Source organism: Girardinichthys multiradiatus, chromosome 18, assembly GCF_021462225.1.
Source record: "Girardinichthys multiradiatus isolate DD_20200921_A chromosome 18, DD_fGirMul_XY1, whole genome shotgun sequence".
Lineage (NCBI taxonomy): Eukaryota > Metazoa > Chordata > Actinopteri > Cyprinodontiformes > Goodeidae > Girardinichthys > Girardinichthys multiradiatus.
The window spans coordinates 4,978,680-4,987,891 of record NC_061810.1 but is presented as its reverse complement, the minus strand read 5'-3'; the positions used below and the strand labels follow the sequence as shown (position 1 = coordinate 4,987,891).

The 9,212-nt window shown below is 41.7% G+C and overlaps 1 long non-coding RNA gene across 1 annotated transcript; it reads left to right on the top strand.

The window, feature by feature from the left end:
- The first annotated feature begins 5,263 nt into the window (after positions 1–5,263).
- On the top strand, positions 5,264–6,771 carry LOC124883827. The gene is made up of 3 exons (XR_007042325.1): positions 5,264–5,396; positions 5,934–6,322; positions 6,650–6,771. It is a non-coding gene; the product is annotated as an uncharacterized LOC124883827 (long non-coding RNA).
- Positions 6,772–9,212: the final 2,441 nt, after the last annotated feature.

Genomic DNA, 9,212 nt, shown 5'->3' with positions numbered 1-9,212 from the left:
CACGGTGTCCGTAGATCTCCTGCGGCGGAAGCACGGCGCACTGGTTACAAGCACGGGCCTTTTTGGTCATGTAAGCGGCGAGGAGACGCTGGGGAAACCGTATCTGATGGAAAAACGCGAATTGACGTAACACCTGTATCTATCCTTAGCAACGGTACCTGCTGGCCAATGAGATGAGTCAAAATATTCTGTCAGCTCATTGGTTACAGAGCAGGATATGGCTGGTAATGAATTTACCGTAATGTTAAATATAAAGCACCCCATCATTTATTGATTCTATTGACGTTTTAGTGAAGATTTTTGATCCACCTAATAATACGGGACTACGTGCGTCCCGTTTCAGCTCAATACGGGACACGTACTTTTTATTCTAAATACGGTTGGCAACTCTACTTCCGACATTTATTATAACCACAACCCCATTCTGTTCAGCTACTGTATTATTCATGTGACTTCATTTATGAATGAATTAATACATTTATTGTCGTTACAACATCATCCAAAATACCAGTTATCTACCAAACTGTAGATTTACTTTTGTTCGATATAGTTGCAGCAATTTTAATGGGAGAAGAGCACAGTAGGATTGCCATCCTTTTCGTAAAATACGGGATCGCCCCGTATACGGGACGCGATTTGTTCCGTATTTCTGTATGTAACGTCTATCACACACATATAAAAATTTAGTGTAACAATAATTACAAAAATAGGGGGGCACTGAAGAAATTATACTAAATGTCTTTTTATTCTTTAAAACATATGGTGCTGCAGTTTTAGCTGCTCTCGTGAGATAGAATGACACTTTCCATCTGCTAGATCAGGGATCTGCCACCTGTAGTTCTGGACAACTCACTTAATATATCTGTTTTTTGTTTCATCCTTTTGTAAATAACCCCATGAAAAAACATTGACTATTGGCTCCCGTGGTAAATTTGATCTGGAACCAGCCTTCACATACATATTTGCACATAACTTTATTTCTTGATGTCTGAGAAATTTCGAACATTAAATAAGGTGTTATGATCAGTTACTCAGTACTTGAGTAGACTTTTTACCAAATACGTTCTATCACTCCACCAGCCATCCCACCATATGAAAGAAAGGGCTGTAGCATGCGTCCTTATTTTAATTTCTGAAAGGTGGCAACCCCACAGCACAGAGTTTTCCCGAGTAAAAGTGATCATTCTCATAAAGTGTAAATTTCTTTTTAAGTGATCCTTTTTCAACGGCTACCTTGTCTTTTATATATTTTGTGACTACAGGGTAGTCAGGATGCTATTGTTGAATCTGCAAGGCACTTACTTAATTTACTAACTGAAAGACCACGAAGTGGAGGAAGAGGAGACCTCACCAACCAGAACGCCAAGTTTAATGATAAACTGTTGCCCTAATGCCTAATAAATATGTATATTTTGAATATGTTGATCATAGCAGTATACTAATAAATTCTGTTATCCAACAGTTGTAGGGTACCTCAAACTGAACCATCTGTCCAAATGGAAATGAGCAGGTAAATGACAACTTTATTTATTGTAAATTCTGTTTTGAAGCATTTATTATAAAGACCTTTATTTGTTTTCCAAAAATCCACTTGTATGTCTTGATATGGCATAAAATAATATTACCTTTTGTTGCTCCAACTAATCATCACAATGTAAATCTCTCAGAAAAGATATAACATTTTTGGGACTTGGGTCTTTCTATCAAAATTGACTTACTATTAAAGTGAAAAAAATAATTCTTGAACTGGTTCATATGAATAATCCTTGTATTTTATTATTTTGTATTATGCAATGTATGTCTAAATTACTCCATGGTTCTTTGAATCTACTATCTAACTTGTCATAGGTTATGTCTTCAAAGTGATGTTTGAAATGAAATAAACAGTATAATTTGGTTATCTTCAAATTTCTGTACAACAGATCTTTTCCTGGACTTTACAACAGGGGAAGAGGAAGAAAACGACGATTTCCTCCAACAAGCCTGGTCCCGGCGAAAAAGATGAAACCTTTAGATGTACTTTTTTATTTACTGCCAAAACATTACGAAAAAACGCCAAAAGAAGATGATCAACTGATACACATGAGAGCGGGATTGGGCCGGAAAACAGCTCACATTGATGAGAGCATAACGCACAACGAGGTAATTCCTCATAATGACAATTATTTAAACAGTGGACTTGTCTGATAAATCTATTGTGTCAGCCCTAAAGATAGCTCTGCTCTCCGTCTTAACAGAATATTGGTTGGGACCACTGCTTCTCAGAGTTCATGTTGCCTTTCTATTGTCTAATGCTTGTCAATCAATTCTGCACTCGGCTCTGGTATCAACAAGATATTTCCACTCAGAACTTCCACTCATTAAATATCAAGTCTGTCTTCCACCAGCCTGAAATCTTGGAGATGTATGTGTGTGTGTGAAAATCACCGGAGACCTGCAATTTCTAAAGTAATCAGGCTTATGTTTTGAATGCAGCAACCATTAAATTCACCTCAATAACATTTATTCTCCATTCTGATTCTCTATTTGAACATAAGCAGCTCATCTAGAAGCCTGATTACAATAATGCTGCTCTCTGATTGGCTATGTCATTTTGCATTTTTGAACATTTTAAATTGATCTGATGAAGGGGCTGTCATTGCATGTATTAATATTGTATTAGGAACAATCATTTTATATATTTGCAGTTTTGATGAGTCTTAATTTGACATATTTCTTTTACAGCCATGTGAGACGCTTTTTCCAAAGCTGGGAACCATTACAGGGGGTTGGCTGCTTTACAAATCTGCAGGTGGGTGATGAAGTGGCTGGTATCAGGTTAATATTATTACAAGTGTTCTTTTCATTATTTTTGTTAGTGTGAGACTTTAAAATATTTCTTCCTTCTAAAGAAATACAACTGGCAGACAAGTTATGCTGTTCAAATAGAGTTACACCACTTTTGGTCTCAGAGCAACAATCTGAGCCCCCTCATCCCTTCCAAAATGCTCTCCTGGTCCCATCAATGGGTATATTTAACCCATCTCTACAGATCCCATGCATGTTATTGCATATATCCCTAAATTTCATGTATGCGCACAACGTTGGAGGACTAAAAGGCGACTCTTTTACATGCCATCTATAGACTCTCTGCTGCAGTAGAACAGCTCGTTAACAAAGGCCCACTTGCTCATGAAAGAGCAAGTGGGCAGATGATAGATTTACTTTACAAAACATGGAACATTGACAAATTAAATGATTGTAATTATAGGAATACCTTTTTCACCAGCAAATGTTATGAATGTGGTTGTCAAGCAAATTGATATTGTGCTTTGATTTGAAGCAAAGTCATATTGCACGGTCTCTTGTAGGTGGATGGGGAAGACGCAATTTGACCTTGATTGGTCCTGAAGATGATGGGTATACCGGAACAATGTTGAAGGTTGTGAGTCGCAGCGGGAAAACCCTGTTCATAGTCCCTATTCGGGAACAACTTTGCACGGATCCTCTTGAGCTGAATGACCAGGCATTTGCAAACATGCCAAAGGCCATGTGTCAGAAGTGCAGAGTAGATGTTCCCTTGCATTTTTTGACTGACCACATAAAGTCTTGTGTGGAAACAGACCTGCCCTCTGATGTAGCTGGTGTCGATGTTTGTAACCCTGCAAAGGACATATGTAAGAAATGTTTAAATGTTTGCATATCATACAGTGGCATTTTTGATGTCTGCTTCACTACAACAATGTCCAATTACTTCGTGACAGCAGCAATGCAAGAGTGTCCGGTGTGTGCAAAAATATTTCCTACTGAGGACATTGAAGTTCATGCTTCTTCTTGTGGAGATATGTTTGTATTTACCTTATATAATAATTTTTATCAAAACGGTTTTCTTTATCTAAAGCAAATGTAATAATATATACTGTCTCAGAAGTACAGGACCTCATTCCACAGAAGAAGTGAATGAAACAATGCCTGGGCCATCTACATTATATTCTTCAGGCAGTGATGGTGAGTGTAGTTGAAAGCTAGTGCTTATGAAGTAGATCTGTTTAGGACACACATAATAGTAGTCACAAGCATTGACTTCAGCTACACAGAAATTGTCTTCCAAAGGAATTTGGCATGTGTTCTAACGCTTACTTGGTATTAACGACTTTTGAAAAAAATAAATTCAATTTTTTGTTTTTATTTTTTTCTACACTGACCTTACTTTGGTTTTTGTTTTTGATGCCCAAGCTCTTCAAGTACTGTCTCAAATTTAAACTTTTTCCTATAACGACATTAACTAATTTTTTTTTCCTCTTAGAGTGGTATAAATATGCGATGCTTCAAAGGCCATTTCTCGCTGTGCAGACCATTTCCTTCAAATACATGCAATGGAGAACCCCTTGCTGTTGAAGATGGATTTAAGAGACAGCCCTGCAGAAAAAGACATGGCTCTGATTTCCTTCTATAAGCGACCAAATGTGCAATGGGCATGCCCCCTTAATTGTACGCTTGAAGGTAAAGTAATTAAAAGTCACAAGTTTTACACATAACTTGTTTTCAATTCAGAGTATGTCTGACCTGTGAAAACATTTACTTTGCAGGAGATGTTGCTGTGGGACTGGGTGTAAACCACCTTTTTTTTTTTTCCATACTGAAAAAATTGAAGTCGGGTTTTTCTATAAACTTTGGTATGTCATTTGTGTTCACTTTATATTACACAAACACCTGTCATGTGTAAAATCTCATTGTTAGTTAATATTGATAACTCAAACATTCAGTTCCATGTATTGTTGTGAATTTTGATATGAAGAAGGTACAGTATTTCTAAAAATTTATGAAACCATTACTGTGTAGCCAAAATATAGGTGAGGCAGTATAGTGTTAAACATTGGTCTTTATGCATCTGTATTACTTATTTTCTTATATTGTTGATGTATTGAACAGGAAACTCCATTGTTACACGACTTTTCGAAGGAGAACCTGGCCACTGGATCCCATCAGCCTCTCTCTTTCTTGTTGAAAGTGACATGTTCTTAGTGGCTGGCAGAATGGTAGGCCACTCTTTCCTTCATGGAGGACCACGCCTGTCAGGACTTAGTCCTGCTGTTATTCATGTTCTATTTGGTGGCAGTCCAGAAACAGCAACTATCACCCTGGAGGACTGCCCAGACCTAGACATCAGGGAAACCATCAATCCTGTATGCCCCCCAATTCTAAAAAATAGAATTTTATGTGTATTAAGCTATTGTAGTTCTTTCTTGCTTTTTTTTCCTCTGAGTTCTTTGTGATGTATTTTGCATCTCGAAGGAGAATCCAGGCTCTCTGATACTCAAATGGAAAGAGTACAGAGCTTGGCATATTCATGGGACCTTCCTTGCCCCACAGAGAACAATAGGAAGTGGCTTTTTGAGAAGCTGTTACTTCATGCAGTGAGTCAACATTCATTTCTACTGCATGCATTTTTTTCTTTAACTTATGTTTTAAATGACATTTTATTTAAAATCCAATTTTGATACACAGAAGGATAAAGAATTGTGCAGGTTTACCATTGTTTTTACATTTTTAAATAGTCTGGCACCAATTTATCTTAAGTGTTTTCTATAAACATAATCAAAGGTAAGGGGTAGAATCTTTCGAACAAATTGTTTTATTTCAATTCTTTTAGATTGCCTCACAGACAAATGACAGCTTTTTAAGCTTAAGCTTTGATCCTGAGGAACAGTCTCATACTTTCTCTGAGGTCTTGAAAAACTCAAGTGATTCACTTAAAGATTAATCTTTTTACATTAGTTGTTAATTGTAAAGAATGTCATATCTTGAGTGTCATATGAATTGCAATTTTTGTATACACATTGTGTTTTACTGTATACTGCTTTGATCCCTGTTATTAGTTTCAATAACCAGAATAGCACACTGACTTTAAGGAAATGAGTTGTTTAGAAATAAATTACCGGTTTCTAAAATAGGTTCTTGGACGCATCGCAAGACAAATAAAGCAACTTAGATGAGGCTTGAAAGAAATCCCAATATGGTCACTGGTAACTCGGCGACCTGATGCTTTACCGCTGCTTTTTCCAAGGGAGGAAGTATCCCTGTGTCCAGAGGTAAATTTAAATAACCGGAATTATGGTGTTGCATCTGTTATTGTTTTAATGAAATGCCGTTTATATAACACATTTTCTTTGTAAACTTCTGTTAAACACAACGCAATTAGGTTTTTATACTAAACTTAGGTGGTACTTCAGCATATCACTTGGCCAGAAACAGATGACGGAAGTGATGAAGATGACGACTGCTCAAAGGAAACCAAATGCCGCATTTCAGGATATCTGAAACAGTTCATTCATTGCAAATGGTAATGTTAACAATGTCTGATTGGAAATTTTCATCTAACTTTTATATGAAGCATCCCCGTAGGATAATTTTTTTCTTAGTTGTTTGCAGTGGTACCTCACAATTCAGTTTTAATCTTAGCTCATAATTCAAACAGTTGAAGTGCATGCATGTTTGTGTGTTCTCTCTGTGTAGTCTAGCTCTATCCCAACATGTAGCTCCAGAACTGACTTGGATTTTGATAAAAAGTAAAACTGTCAATATTTCTAGTTACTTTAGTTTTACTAACATACGGATGTATGGTAAATTAGATTTGAAAACGTGATTGTGGCTTTGTTCTCTTCCAAAGCCACACAACCTAAACTGAAAGACATGATGAAATTCTGGACCAGATGGGAAAATCTGCCGGCAAGTCTGTCTATGGAGATTGTTCACGGAAACTACCCAACAGCTGCCACATGCTACGAAACGTTAATAATTCCTTCTCATTACAGGGATTACAAATCTTTCACTGATGATTTTTTAGCATGCATTTCCTGTACGCAAACTGGCTTTGGCTTGCTTTGAATGATCGACCGGTTAAAAAAAAAAAATCTACATTTAAGCTGTAGCAATTCTTTGTTTGTGAAGCAGCTTTGTTAAAATGAAAGTTTTGTTGAAATGTAGATTCATTTCAATTTTCTGATTTGTCAGATCACAAGTTCGATACATATGATTATATGTAATCATATGTATTACTCGTTAGAATAACACAACATTGTTGTGTTACTCTAGTTTTGTCAAATTCCAAACTAGAGTAACACCATGTTCAGAGCAGATATTTCATTTCTCTGAGTCAGTACTGTTTGTACAGGCAGTTTTAAATACTCGTACTCGTACTCGTCGTCTTCCGCTTTATCCGGGACCGGGTCGCGGGGGCAGCAGACTCAACAGAGACGCCCAGACGTCCCTCTCTCCAGACACCTCCTCCAGTTCCTCCAGGGGGAGCCCAAGGCGTTCCCAGGCCAGCCGAGAGACATAGTCCCTCCAGCGTGTCCTGGGCCGTCCCCTGGGCCTCCTCCCGGTGGGACGTGCCTGGAACACCTCCCAAGGAAGGCGTCCAGGAGGCATCCGGTATAGATGCCCGAGCCACCTCAACTGGCTCCTCTCGATGTGGAGGAGCAGCGGCTCTACTCCGAGCCCCTCCCGGATGGCCGAGCTCCTCACCCTATCTCTAAGGGAGTGCCCGGCCACCGGAGGAAGCTCATTTCAGCCACTTGTATCCGGGATCTCATTATTTCCCCCAACAATTAGCCACCGTCCGTCTGTCAATCTCCCGCTCCATTCTTCCCTCACTCGTGAACAAGACCCCGAGATACTTAAACTCCTCCACTTGAGGCAGGAACTCCCCTCCAACCTGAAGAGGACAAGCCACCCTTTTCCAGTCGAGTACCATGGCCTCGGACTTGGAGGAGCTGATCCTCATCCCAGCCGCTTCACACTCGGCTGCGAACCGCCACAGCGCCTGCTGTAGGTCTTGGCTAGAGGGGGCCAGCAGGACCACGTCATCTGCAAAAAGAAGAGACGAAATCCACTGGTCCCCAAACCCGACCCCCTCCGGCCCTTGGCTGCATCTAGAAATCCTGTCCATAAAAGTTATGAACAGGACCGGTGACAAAGGGCAGCCCTGCCGGAGTCCAACATGCACTGGGAACAGGTCCGACTTAGTGCCGGCAATGCGGACCAAACTCCTGCTCCGCTCGTAGAGGGACCGGATGGCCCCTAGTAAAGGGCCCCCGATTCCATACTCCTGGAGCACCCCCCACAGGGCATCACGAGGGACACAGTCGAATGCCTTCTCCAGGTCCACAAAACACATGTGAACCAGTTGGGCAAACTCCCATGAACCCTCGAGCACCCTGTAGAGGGTGTAGAGCTGGTCCAGTGTTCCACGGCCGGGACGAAAACCACACTGCTCCTCCTGAAGCCGAGGTTCGACTATCGGTCGGACTCTCCTCTCCAATACCCTGGCGTAGGCCTTACCAGGGAGGCTGAGGAGTGTGATCCCCCTGTAGTTGGAACACACCCTCCGGTCCCCCTTCTTATGAAAGGAGACCACCACCCCAGTCTGCCAGTCCAGAGGCACTGTCCCCGACCGCCACGCAATGTTGAAGAGACGTGTCAACCATGACAGCCGTACAACATCCAGAGACTTGAGGTACTCAGGGAGGATCTCATCCACCCCCGAAGCCTTGCCACCGCGGAGCTTTTTAACCACCTCGGTGACTTCAGCCTGGGTGATGAAAGAGTCCAACCCCGAGTCCCCAGCCTCTGTTTCCACTACGGAATGCGTGATGGCAGGATTGAGGAGATCCTCGAAGTACTCCTTCCACCGCCCGATAATGTCCTCAGTCGAGGTCAGCAGTCTCCCGCCCCCACTATAAACAGTGTTGGCGAAGCACTGCTTCCCCCTCCTGAGGCGACGGACGGTTTGCCAGAATCGCTTCGAGGCCAACTGGTAGTCCTCCATGGCCTCACCGAACTCCTCCCAGGCCCGTGTTTTTGCCTCTGCCACAGCCCGGGCCGCAGCACGCTTGGCCCCACGGTACCCGTCAGATGCCTCAGGAGTCCCACAAGCCAACCACAGCCGATAGGACTCCTTCTTCAGCTTAACAGCATCCCTTACTGCCGGTGTCCACCACCGGGTTCTGGGATTGCCGCCGCGACAGGAACCGCAGACCTTACGGCCACAGCTACGGGCAGCAGCATCGACAATAGATGCGGAGAACATGGTCCACTCGGACTCTATGTCTCCAACATCCCCCGGGATCTGGTCGAAGCTCTCCCGGAGGTGGGAGTTGAATACATCCCTGGCCGAGGGCTCCGCCAGATGTTCCCAGCAGACCCTCACTATGCGCTTGGGCCTGCCAAGT